Source organism: Solanum tuberosum, unplaced genomic scaffold (assembly GCF_000226075.1).
Source record: "Solanum tuberosum cultivar DM 1-3 516 R44 unplaced genomic scaffold, SolTub_3.0 scf00539, whole genome shotgun sequence".
NCBI lineage: Eukaryota > Viridiplantae > Streptophyta > Magnoliopsida > Solanales > Solanaceae > Solanum > Solanum tuberosum.
The window spans coordinates 142,128-150,691 of NW_006239458.1; the positions used below are offsets into that span (position 1 = coordinate 142,128).

Below are 8,564 nucleotides of genomic sequence, written 5' to 3' on the forward strand. Positions count from 1 at the left end.
TTCAAAGCTTAGTGTTGTTTTTTGTTTTGCTTCTTTAGTGAAGAGGTTGGTAGAAGTAAATTCAATTCCATGATTGGTCTGGCTGACCATGAACGTAGATATGAAGCCAGTTATGATGATTTTGAGACAGCAAAGGCTATTAAGGTGTGTAAGCAGTGATTTACTCTCACTTAGATGGCATTGTGATTTATATTTTATGCTCACTGTTTGACATTTAGCAAATTTCATTAGTAAAATAATTTTCTAGCAAATTTCATTAGATGGCATTGTGATTTTTCTAACTACCGTGTCTAGAAAAACCTTGCCAAGGAAGCTCGGGTTCTAGAGATTCAAGCAAGGAATGTTGCTCTTGGGAAGAATGTAAAAGACCCTGCAGCTACAAAGGCATCTAAGGGTAAGGAGGCATCATATTATAGGGTTACATGCAAGGTATGATCTGTTTCTCTTTGTTCTTCTATATGCTGACTCTGCTCTCAGTATGCAAGACACGAAAAGTACATTGTTGAATTAAATCAATTTGGCAAGTTAGTGGAAGATTATTCTTCCCTAAAAGACTCTATTTACTGTACTTTGTTTCTAATAGTAGGATAATGGAAGAGGAATGCCACATGATCATCTGCTGTTTGTGAGCGTTTGTGGGAGTTACTGCTGTGAACAAAGTATGTATTGAAACAGACACGTGGGAAATTTGGTCTTTGCGCAAAGATGGTACGTTGAGCAATTGGTCTTGACCTGATCATCTGACGTTCTTTTGATTTTACTTTTTTGTGTCTTAGTTATTTGTGTTATATTCCCCGTCTTGTTTCTGTTCTCTGTTAATAGGAGGTGGTTGCGAGGGTGGTGGATTATGTCTTTGGAATAAGAGAATATTTTTGTACTGTTAGAATTCTTTGTCCAGTGATTTTTGCCTGTAGTTCTTCTTTCCATTTTACTTGTGCTCATCCAGACCTCAATGGATGTGAATGCATGTACCATAATTTAAGAATTTATCCTTTTTCTCTCATTTCTACAGGCATTGATTTGGTCCAAGATGAAATCCAGATTGTCATTGAAAGGAACTGGACAATGTACCGAGTGTGTAGTTCTTGAATAGTTGTGACAGATGTTCTCCTAAGTTTCACCTCATTCATGCGTTGAAAGCAAACTTAGTTAAATAATTCACCTTCTATATTTCTGAAAACTGATCTTTTCTTTCTGTATTTACAGTCCAAAGTAGGGCATTATATATATAGCAAATAAACTCGATTGAACTATCAAATAAACCTGATTGAACTCATCAGTAAGGCTCCAAGGAAAGGAGTATAAGTTCACAAAGTTACTGAGTAACCCAAATCATGCTGATGATCAAAATATTGATTACTTAATCTACTCTTCCAAACAAATTCAACAGAAAGATAGATCATTGAAAGATAAAAATGGAAGTTTAATGTGCCCTTCCCCCCGGGTTTTGGACTAGTGGTGAGAGAGTAGTTCGTGATGTAATAATAGAAGAAAAAGAGCAACATGTGATGTGTGGGTTAGGCGCATGTAATGGATCTGAACCTTGCTGCAGACACGAGCCTGGTATTTAAGTTGATAAGTGTAGAGAGGCGGTTCGTTATCCACTAAGTTTTAATTTGAGTCATTGATTATTTCTTATGAGTGATCATATTTCAACGAAAATCTTTTGCTAGTACGTTCAGTTGTAGAGGCTTCTTTCATTTTGCATCTCATGACATCCCTGAGGCATGGTTATTTATTCAACTTCGATGACCTGGTGCTGCTTACTGTCTGATCAATCCTCGTAGTATCACTTAACTAAGGTTTACACACCTCAAATTATGCCTTCCTTAATCCACATGAACATTAAATGTGACAATTAGGCATGCGCCAATGCCATATTAGTTAGGTAAATAAGAAAATTAGATTGTTTGACCCCACGTCTGGACAGGGGGACCTAGTGCGTAAGATAGCATTATATAACTTTGACACTTTCCAGCTCTCTTTAACTGTAAATTATTTGCTAGTCTGCAATTTTATATCTGAGCAATTCTGTTTTTACTTGAACACCAAAAGGTTAATGCTGAGAAGGTTGCTGTATCTGGGAAGAAGAGGAGCCAAAAACTTTATAGGAGGCACTCCGGCAGTGGAGACTTTTGATCAACTGCAACAGAGAATTCCTGAAAGAATCATTGAGCATGCTGTCCGTGGCATGCTTCCCAAAGGGAGGGTCAGTATGCTTTACTATTTGTGTTGTTTCATTCCATGCTAGACCTATATGAGTTTTCTTAATTATGTTGATTAACCTAAAGAAGATGTTTGGCAATTTACATATAATGTTGGGGACGAAGCATCACTTATCAGTTATTAGGGACTCCATTAATAACTCTCATCTCCCATAGCGGTAGCATCTGTGGAACTTACAATATACTTGTGTGTGTGTGTGTAATATTTTATTTCTACACACACATATAAACCAACCCCACTTGGAACTAATGATTTTAAATCGTAGATAGCCTGTGCATAAAAGAGTATTACTTCTTCTAATGGATGGTTGTATGGCTATTGTTTACACTTCTAAATCAAGGCAGATGTGAATTACGCAACGGTGTCTTCTCATGCTTCTGGTTTTCTTTATCGTGTGCATGTGCCCTCACTCAAATGATATTGACTAGGCCATTTATTGGATCTCAGAATTGGTGGTGATTGCACTTGCTTTGCCTTGAAGAGGTTACTATCAGTAGAAAAAAGATTTTCTGCATTTTTTACATTTTATATACTCCACATTCTGAAATGATTCAATTTTCTGTTTATGCAGCTTGGTAGACAACTATTTACACATCTTAAGGTATATGTATAAAGGTCCTGAACATCCTCATGAGGCACAGAAACCTGTTGAATTGCCCCATTAGAGACAAGAGGATACAGAAGCAGCGTTGAACTCCAAGTGACACTCCTTTAAGTTGTCTGTTTAACTTCATATTTGAACGGCAATATTGTACCTAGGCTCCTGTTTTTCTTCTGTATGTTTTTTGTAGAGGTTTTCCAGTACAAATTTATTTGCCTACTCCTTTTCTAAGCCATTGATGTTCTCTAGGTTTCAGTTCTAATGAATATTTCTTCTTTCCTCGTTCTTGCGTTTGAGGTTTTATAAGTTATTCAATTTGGCATTCTAAGTTCCATGCTGACATGGTGAGAGCTAGAATTTGAATTGTGTTTTTTTGGAAAGAAGTAAAAGTTCAACATTTTGTGATGGAAAGTGAAGATTCAAAAAATGACTTGAAATTCACTTTCGCACCTCTTTTTCAATAGAAAATTAATTTTTTTTCACAATCAGGTTAATACTTTGTTCAATTTCACAAACTGACACCAACTTGCAATTTAAAAGACCATTATTTTTACAGATGAAACCAGAAATAAATGCATACAACTGCAGCGATATGTTTGCCAAGATGAGTGACCATACAACACCAAAACTTTTATGCAACTTCAAAATTGATTGATTGATTGAAATTTGTTCATTTTGCTTGGTAGTGAAGTCGAGGCCGCCGTTAAACCGTGGTCATGAAACCTGATCCGTAACATTCCTCATATATTTGGTAGAAGAATTGGAAGGAAAAAAGAAGAACTCTAGTGAACCTCCAATGAATATAGTCTCCAATTGTTAAGGACTCAATAGCACATCAAAATTGTGAAATAAAGTACTTATCGTAAAAAAAAGCAATGAATCCACTAATGGGTCTTTTGGTCCTTGTCCTAGTATAAAATTTGGAATTACATTTATCGTGTGTTTGTTCAGTGTTCTTGGGTGATATGATATAAATCTATCCCATATGCTATGTGGCATTGTAATTCTAGGACATTCTTGGTCCGGCCCTTAAGAATAGCGCTATGAATCACTATCCAATATGTTTGTACCACCATATTGTTGCCAACTTATATGGAAGGAAGGAACTCTTACACTTGACCCATGGCACATGAAGCCAGGGAAAATAGAGAGAGTTATGTTTTACAAACTCACGATAATCAGGGTCAATGCCCATGAAAGCAGTCTAGAATACATAGAAATAATCTTCTTGGAATTAATGTCCAGAAAAAGATAGCTTAAAAATTGAACTTAAGCATAAAAGAGTTAACCAAAAGAGGTCAGAGGAAGTTTTAATGGGAGCTCAATGCTGGGACGGAATTAAATGACTTCAATATGAAGATTCTTTGGATGAAAATTGTTTCGTGTTGCCTAAGAACTGAAACACGTTAACATGTCTGAATGTTGCCTGTTTTACTTCAAAAATAATAAAAAAAAGTTAACTCCACTTTTCTTTTCTTTTCCTTTCCAGATAAGCTTGGAAATGTGAATCTCATTTTATAAAGTAGCATTTCCAAAAGTGAAAGAAGAACTTCCATGCAACAATCTGGGTAATTTGCTGGGAAACCACAGGCAAACCCAGGATTTGAGAACTCAAGTTTTTCCACTTTTGGTCTAACAAAATCATATCATACCTCGAGATATCTTGTTATCAACATTTTGATGCTGAAATTGAAGCCTTCAATTGATTCTCCTTTCTTACGAGATGCATGAAGTTGCTTTCTAACTTGAGTCGCTAGAGACTGTAGAGGACATTAATAAACAGGGTAACTCAGTATTATATTAGTATCATAGAATGTTCAATTACTCAATTTTAAGGCATTCTCTTAGAAGTGCCTTTCCTAGCTCCACACCCCACTGATCAAAAGAATTGATACACCATACAAAGCTTTGGACTGCAACTCTGTGCTCATAGATGGCCAGTAACTAAAAGAAAGGGAAGATGATACCTTTAAGATGAGATTAGAGATCACAAGAAGAACATGTGTCTTTACACGAGGATAATTGTCGCTACTTGCAGGCTGCAACTATCACGACCCAAAACGATTTGGGAGTGCCACCCACACTTAACCTCCTAAATGGGCTAACCAAGGAATCCAAACCCCAACATATATCAATAATTCAACTACGAATAACAACAATAATGCTGAAGCTCAAAACTTATTAAAGTAACCAATCAAATAAACCTCTAAAGTCTAACACTTATTATCCCCAAAATCTGAAAGTCATCACATCAAGGACATATGTTCTCAAAATACCAAGTCTAAGAGTATTAAAGACACAAAATAAGTAAATAAGATGGTCTATGTCCGAAATTTAAGGACATCACACCATGACTGAGAGATTCCAGCATGAGCTAGAAGGAATAGCTCACCCTGAAATTTGATGTGCTGGAGACTGGCTAGAGCTGAGGGCGAGTCGAAGTCGATGGTACACTTGTTGCACTCCACAAAAGAAAACGAAGAAAACACAAGTAGGGGTCAGTACAAGGAACACATACTGAGTAGGTTTCATCGGTCAACCCAAAATAGAAACTAATATGCACTGAATAATAGTATAAAATCAACTATGACACTTAGCAAAGTGGCAAGCAACAAACAACATGAACAAGTGACAACGGAAGCAAGTACGCAATCAATCACAATATGAAGCACACATACGAGGACTCATGCCTCCACACCACGCTCATTTGGAAAATGAGTTCTTTGAGATTGAATGCATTAAGTTAATTCAATATCTTTTCCTTTAATGTTACAGTGTCAGATCGTGACACCCGATCCAATAATACTGTGTTGGAACGTGACACCCCAATCCAATAATACTGTGTCGGAACGTTCCAACCATATAGTTAATTCATTTGTCATTGTTATCATCTCTTTCCACTTCCTTAACAATATTTCATTAAGCCTTCTATATTCAAGGTATCACTTCGATAGAGAGGGTTCAAGATTATAAGTACGGTCTCAAGATTTCAAACCAATCATAAACCACACAACCAAGCCACACAAACACACAATCAAGTACATAGAGAACTTCACAATATCACCCAATGCATATCAATCAATATTAAGAGTTTATCTATTAAATAGAATAAACCATAACCTACCTCCACCGAAGAACCGAAGTGAACAAGCTACTTCTCCAATACTTTTCCTTTCCTCAATGCCTCCGAACCTTTCCAATCTATCAAGTACATATGCATTATTTGTAAGTTAACGAGTCTATAAACACTCATATTATTCTATGTAGATCCTAGACCCAAAAACTCACATAATTCTATAATCAATTCCCTAAAGTTCAAACCTAAGGGTAAGTCTTAATTCCTCCAATTAGCATAACTTTAATGAAATTTAAATAATTCGATACACCTAATATTTAGTTACCTATCTCAACATATCAAAAATACTTCATAATATGATTACTAAAGAATTAACTAAAGTTGACTAACAACTTAGTACACCAGTAACCTATTACAAGGACGAAGCATCCTATTTAAAATATTTCAGTTCATACCAAGTGTTTTCCACCAAATAATGATCCTCATCATGCATGGTCCAATGATTAGGAACAATCATTGTTCAATAATTAGATCATGATTACTCATATCTACACCTACCAAGTCCAGAACACAACATAACATACATATACCAATTTAAATTTACCCGCCACTTGATTCTCTTCCTTTACAATATAATAAGATCACACTATCCAACCCATATACGTACACATAGTATACTAACAATAATCAAAGTAAAAAAAAATCACCTAAAGCACCATGACTTTTCTTCATTCAACGCCACTTTCTGTTCTGTCGCATACTTTTTCTTCTTTCTTTTACAGATTATTTCTTTACCCTAATTATTATATAACCAATTATAAAAGTGGTAAAAGTGACCCACTACTAATTTAATGTTATTTTCTTTAACCACCAACTATATTTAATTATTAAAATTACCCCATTACTTCTATAATTATTGTTACGAATAGTCTAAAATACTCATTTAGAATCTATTGGAAAGTATTTTTAGAAATAAAAAGCTCTAGTACTCAAAATGACCAAAAGGGTCGTTACATTAGATATCAATTTACCCATCGTTCGTCCTCGAACGATCAAAAGAAGGTGAGGGTAAGAAAGGGTACCTGAATAGATAAAAAAGTGTGGATATCTTTCATGCGTATCAGCCTCACTCTCCCAAGTAGACTCTTCAACTGAACGATTTTACCACTGAACCTTGATAGATGCAATCTCCTTTGAACTCAACTTGCGGACCTCCCTATCTAGAATAGCAACAGACTCCTCCTCATAAGACAGATTCTCATCAAGCAGGACAGAATCCCAACGAATAATGTAGTTCCCATCACCATGGTATTTTTTTCAGCATTGACACATGAAATACCGAGTGCACTCCTGACAAGCCTGGAGGCAAGGCCAATTCATAGGCCACCTCCCCCACACGCTTAAGAACTTCAAGTGGCCCAATATACCTCGGACTAAGCTTATCCCGCTTACCAAACCGCATCACACCCTTCATGGATGAAATTTTCAGCAAGACTTGCTCACCCTCCATAAACTCTAAGTCCCTGACCTTCCGATCTGCATACTCCTTTTGTCTACTCTGAGTTGCTAGAAGCTTCTCCCGTATGAATTTCACTTTCTCTAAAGATTCCCTCAAAAGATCAGTACCCCAAGGTCTCACATCGAATGCATCAAAATAACTAATGGGAGACCTACATCTCCTCCCATACAACGCCTCAAATGGGGCCATATCAATACTCGAGTGACAACTATTGTTGTACGAAAACTCTGCTAAGGGTAAGAACTGATCCCAATGACCACCGAAATCTATCACGCATGCACGAAGCATATCCTCCAGCACTTGAATTGTTCGCTCAGACTGCCCATCGGTCTGAAGGTGAAATGCGGTACTAAGATCCAATCTAGTACCTAATTCAGCATGCAAGGTCCTCCAAAAGTTAGAAGTAAATTGCGTACCTCTATCTGATATGATGGAGATCGAAACTCCATGCAATCGAACCACCTCACAAATATAGAGTTTGGATAACTTCTGTGCATTATAAGTCACCTTGACTGAAATGTCGTGAGCAGACTTAGTTAACCTGTCAACAATTACCCAAATAGAATAAAACTTACCCAATGTCTTTGGATGACCAACAACAAAATCCATTGCAGTTCTTTCCCACTTCCATTTAGGAATGGGCATTCTCTGAAGTGTCCCTCCAGGCCTCTGATGTTCATACTTTACCTGCTGACAATTCAGACATTAGTCAACAAAATCAGATCACGATACATCTTGGTTGCACCAGGATGTATACAATACCTCAAACTATGAGCCTCTACAAGGATAGTATGGGTCAAATCATCAACACAAGGCACACATACCCGCCCCTTAATTCTCAAGACGCCTTCCTCATCAATCACAACCTCTTTAGCCTCTCCTCTCAACACCATATCTCGAATTCAGCTCAGCTTCTCATCATCAAACAAGTTGATTTTTGACTTATTTTCTCATGTTTGGTTGGTGAGTAGAAAATATTTTTCGGAAAAGATTTTTAGTGTTTGATTTATGAATGAAAAATATTTTTGAGAAATATCTTTTATTTTAACTAGAGTAGAAAATAATTTTTGAAATTGAAAATAATTTTTAAAAACAAACTTAAATTTTTTTTGGGGGGTGGGGGATGGTAGGGGATGGGTGGG

At 36.5% G+C, this 8,564-nt stretch overlaps 1 long non-coding RNA gene across 2 annotated transcripts; it reads left to right on the forward strand.

The window, feature by feature from the left end:
- The first annotated feature begins 276 nt into the window (after positions 1–276).
- Positions 277–2,832, forward strand: LOC102579408 (uncharacterized). Of its 2 annotated transcripts, XR_368754.2 has the most exons (5): positions 277–429; positions 587–708; positions 1,013–1,148; positions 2,056–2,209; positions 2,798–2,832. It is a non-coding gene; the product is annotated as an uncharacterized lncRNA (long non-coding RNA). The 2 variants fall into 2 exon arrangements; XR_001472103.1 differs by lacking the exon at positions 1,013–1,148.
- The last annotated feature ends 5,732 nt before the right edge of the window (positions 2,833–8,564 follow it).